General features: G+C 39.0%; 1 non-coding gene across 1 annotated transcript; it reads left to right on the top strand.

Moving 5' to 3' along the window:
* Positions 1-3,184: 3,184 nt before the first annotated feature.
* LOC111761117 (U6 spliceosomal RNA) lies at positions 3,185-3,288 on the top strand. Its single transcript, XR_002794568.1, has one exon. It is a non-coding gene; the product is annotated as a U6 spliceosomal RNA (small nuclear RNA).
* The last annotated feature ends 2,029 nt before the right edge of the window (positions 3,289-5,317 follow it).

Here is a 5,317-nt window from a genome sequence, read left to right as displayed (position 1 = left end):
TAGAGCATTACACTCCCAAACACCAGGATATACTTTTCTCTCAAGTGCTCATGGATCTTTTTCCAGGGTAGACCATATGTTGGGACTAAGTCATATCTCAATAAATGTTAAAATTTTGAAATTACACAAAACACTTTCTCTAATCATAATAAAATTAAGTTGGAAATTAACAGGAAAGGAGAAGAGCCACAAATATATGGAGGGTAAACAATACACTTTAAAGTAATCAGTGGGCTAAAGAAGAAATTACAAGAGAAAGTGTGTATGTGGTGTTCTCATTTTCATTTCATTTCATTTTGATTTCTCTTGTAATTTCTTCTTTAGCCCACTGAGCCCTTGATACCTATATTAAAAAAGAAAGCTAAATTCAAAGACCTAACTGCACACCTGAAAGAATTAGAAAAAGAACAGCAAATCAATCCCAAAGCAAGCAGAAAGAAAGAAAGATTAGAGCATAAATAAATGAAATGGAGAAAAAAATAGAGAAAATAAACAGGACTAAAAATTGGTTCTTTGAGATCAACAAAATCGATAAACCCTTCACTAGACTTAAAAAAAAAGTTGCATATAAATAAAATGAGCAAGGACAAGGGTTACATTATCGCTGACCCAGTAGAAGTAAAAAGAGATCATAAGAGGATACTATGAACAACTGTATGCCAGTAAACCAGACAGTGGTGATGAAATGACAAATTTCTGGAAACACATGAACAAACCACACTGACCCTAGAGGAAATAGAAGAGCTTCACAAACCAGTCACCAGTACAGGAATGGAAACAGCCATCAAAAATCTCCCCAGAATGAAAAGTCCAGCACCAGATGGCTTCACAGGTGAATTCTACCGGCCGTTTAAAGAAGATTTAATACCAATCTTGTGCAAACTCTTCCACAATATTGAACAGGAAGGAAGGCTACCAAACTCATCCTATGAGGCTAACACTGCCCTAATACCAAAGCAAAACAAAGATGTTATGAAAAAAGAAAATTACAGACCAACTTCTTTAATGAATATGGATGCAAAAGTCCTCAGCAAAATACTTGCTAAGGGGAGCGGATGTTGAGCGCCTGCTTCCCATGCACAAGGTCCTGGGTTCAACCCCCAGTGTCTCCTAAATATAAATAAATAAATACATGCATAAATAACATGAACAAATAAACCCAATATCGAAAACTGTTTAGCAGGGAATGTGCTGTAGGATATACATTGGCATAAACAGAGCTGGCAATAAAATAACGTAATGAATAAGTTCTATGAATAGAACAGGTCAAACTGACTTAAAAAAATACTAGCTAATTGAATCCAAAAATACATTTTAAAAAGTATACATCATGATCAAGTGGGCTTTATACCAGGTATGCAAGGGTGGTTCAACACAAGAAAGTCAAGCAATATAATACATTGAGAGAGAAAAATCCCATGACCCTCTCGATCCAGAAAACTCATTTGACAAAAGACATTCTTTCTTGACTTAAAAAAAACACTCCAGAAGATAGGACTAGAAGGCAACTTTCTAAATATGATAAAGTGCATATGTGAGGAACCCACAGCTAACATTGTACTTATGGCGAAAGACTGAAAGCTCTCCCACGGAGATCAGGAACAAGACAAGGATGCCACTCTCCCCACCGTTATTACTATTGTGCTACAAGTTCTAGCTAGAACAATTAGGCAAGAAAAAGAAATAAAAGCCACCCAAATAGGAAAGAAGAAATAAACCTTTGTTATTCATTGATATGACCCTATACTTAGAAAATCCCCCAAAATCCACAATAAAACTATTAGAACTATGGATAACTTCAGCGATGTGCTGGGATACAAGATTAATATGCAAAAATCAATAGCGTAATGAGCAATCTGAGGGGGAAGTCAGAAAAATGTTCCATTTACAATAGTGACTAAAAAATCAACTGTTTAGGAAGAAATTTAACCACAGACATAAAGGATAAAGGACGGGTATTCAGAAATTTATAAAACATTGCTAAATGAAACCAGTGATGATATAAGCGGAAGGATATTCTGTGTTCCTGGGTTGGAACACTAAATATTAAGATATCAGTTCTACCCAAATTGATCTACAGATTTAACACAATTCCCGTAAAAATTCTAATAGCCTTCCAAAGCTAACGATCAAATTTAACTGGAAGGGTAAGCACTCCCAAATAGCCAAAAATATCTTTAAAAAGAAAAACGAAGTTGGAGGACTCTCACTGCCAAAATTTAAAGCATATTATCTAGCTACACTGGTAAAAACGGGCATAAAGGGAGACAGATTGGCTGGTGGAATTGAGTCTAGAGTTTGGAAATAGACCCTCACATCTGTGGTCGAGTGATTCTTGACAAGGCTGTTAAACCCACTCAGCTGGATCAGAACAGCCTATTCAACAAATGGTGCTGGAAAAACTGGATATCCGTATCTAAAAGAAAGAAAGAGGACCTCTATTAGCCAGCCAAAGGGGTGCTGATGCAAAATTCCAGAAATTGGTTGGTTTTTATATAGGTTATTTATTTGGGGTAGGAGCTTACAGATACCAGACCATAAGCATAAATTACTGCCTTCACTAAAGTCTATTTTCACGTGTTGGAGTAAGATGGCTGCTGACGTCTGCGAGGGTTCATGCTTCTTGGGTTCCTCCCTTCCAGGGTCTTGCTTTTCTCTGGGTTCAGGGTTCCTCTCTTCCCAGGGCTTGCTTCTTCCAGGGCTCAGGGTCCCTTTCTTTCCTCTGTGAGCTTACTTTCTGGGGCTCCAGCTTAAGGCTTCAGCATCAAACTCCAACATCAAAAACCCTCAACTCTGTCCTTTGCTGTGTCTTCCATCTGAGAGTCCCCACCTGCCAAGGGGTGGGGACTCAGCGCCCTAATGACGTGGCCCAATCAAAGCCCTAATCATAACTCATTCATGCCTAGGTACAGACCAGATTACAAACATAATCCAATATCCATTTTTGGAATTCATAACCATATCAAACTGCTTCAGGACCCTTATCTCATACCTTATACAAAAAATAATTTGAAGGACTTAAATATAAAACTAGAACCATAAGATTCTTAGAAGAAGATGGAGGGAAACATCTTTGAGATCTTGTGTTTGATGGTGGTTTCTTGGACCTTGTACCCACAGCACGAGCAAGAAAAGAAAAAATAAATGGGACTGCCTCAACATTAAATACTTTTGATGTTCAAAAGAGGTTGTCAGGTGTTCACTTCATATACTAAAATTGGAACAATAGAAGATTAGCATGGCCCTTGTGCAAGGATGACACGTAAATGTGTAGTGTTCCATACTTTTTTTTGTGTAACATTGTGTGTAATCTAAGTATCTTTAAAATATATGTATTTTTAAAAAGTCACGAAAGTTAAAAGGCAGTCTTCTTGATGAGAAAATCTTTGGAAACCATGTATCTGATAAGGAACTGAGCTCCATGTTAGGTAAAGAGATCACACAACTTAATACTGTGACAAGCAAACTTACTTAGTAGTGGGCAAAAGTATTGACATTTTTCCATAGTGGAAATACAAATGGCCAAAAAAACACGTGGAAATATGTTCAACTAGCTCTTAGGGAAATGCTGATCAAAACCACAATGAGATAGCATCACACACCATATAGAATGGTGGAGAGGATGTGTAGAAATTGGAACACTCCTTCACTATTGGTGGGAGTGTAAAATGGTGCACCCTCTGTGGAAGAAGATCTCGTGGTTCCTCAGGAAACTAAATATAGAGCTGCCAGATGATCCAGCAATCCCACTGCTAGGAATACATTCAGAAGAACCAAAAGCAACGACACGAAGAGATATGTGCACCCCGATGGTCACAGCAGCATTATTCACAATTGCTAAAAGATAGAAACAACCTAAGTGCCTGTCAGCTGATGATAAACTAGCCGTGGTATATTCATGTGACGGAATATTACCTCGGGAAGTGGATGTGGCTCAAGTGATGGGGCTTCCGCCTACCATATGGGAGGACCTGGGTTCGCTATCTGGGGTCTCCTGATAAAAAAGAAGAAGAGAAAGCGTGCCTTCACGGTGAGCTGAGTGCCCACGAGTGCCCGCATGGCGAGCCAGTGCCCGCGTGGGAGCCGAGTGCCCACACGGTGAGTCACACAGCACGACGACGATGCAACAAAAGAGAGACGAAGGAAGAGTCACAGCGAAGTGCGGCAGTGACAGGGAACCTCTCTCCACATCAGAGGTCCCCAGGACCGAAGAGGAGAAAGACGAGAGGACGAAAAGAGAAACAGATACAGAAGATCACACGGCGAAAACAGCAGGGCGGGGAGAGGGGTAAAGGGTATTACTCAGCTGCAGGAAGAATCAACTGAGGAAGCACATGACAGTGTGGAAGAACCTGGAGCATATGGAGTGAAATAAGCCTGACACAAAAGGACAAATATTGTGTGGTTTCACTGATAGGAACTAAATAGTCAGTAGACTTACGGGGTTAGACTAGGAAGTGTAGGTTAATGGGAAATGGAATGTGGGATGAAAAGGGGAAGAACACGCGTGGATGTATGTAGAGTGTTTAATAGTAGAGGTCAAGTGTAAATAGGGGGTAATGGTTAGACTTGATGGTAACTTTATAATGAATGTAACACTGTAACTTACGGGTGTGATCGTGGCGGAATGTTTAACAATGACTTTGAAGTAGATGAGGACTGTGGTTAATTATACAAATACAAGAATGTTCCACAAAACGGCAGTTCAAGATCAATACAAATATAAGAATGTGGCGAAACATGGGAAAAACATAATGTAACTTATGGACTATGGTTAACATTGTGATGTTTTTGTAGCAAAAGCGATGTTGGTAGGGTATCCTAAAAGAAAAAAAATTAGGGGGTTGGTTTTGTAAGATAGGAATACGATTAAGCATTTTTTTCCTCATCTTTTTTGAGAACTTACTATGTCATTTAACTAATTGCATTCATCTGTGTGTCTTTCTGAACACTAGCAGAACAACTAAATTAGTAGTTGGAATTAGAAGAGACCAATGTGCCTGAAAGAGAACTTTTTAGGAGTAATGTTTACAAAACATGTTAAGCTGTCTTTTTCTGTTTTTATTTTTGTGATTTGAAATAGTTATTAAAAAAGTTCATACTCACTGAGAAAATGAACATAAGGATAAAAATACGGGTGCAATGGTAATTTAAAAAATTGACCCAAATTGTTCTATTATTCTCTAAACTGATACATAGTAACGGCGTGGGCTGTGGAATTTTTAGCAGCTCACTTGGCAGGCCTGGGTCGCTCAAACCCTGCATATTCCAAAAAAAGGCCTGTCGTCAGGCCTGGCTGCGGTTCCTCCTGGGAGAC

This window comes from Dasypus novemcinctus, chromosome 9, assembly GCF_030445035.2.
Source record: "Dasypus novemcinctus isolate mDasNov1 chromosome 9, mDasNov1.1.hap2, whole genome shotgun sequence".
Classification (NCBI taxonomy): Eukaryota; Metazoa; Chordata; class Mammalia; order Cingulata; family Dasypodidae; genus Dasypus; species Dasypus novemcinctus.
This window is presented reverse-complemented; position numbering and strand designations above follow the sequence as displayed.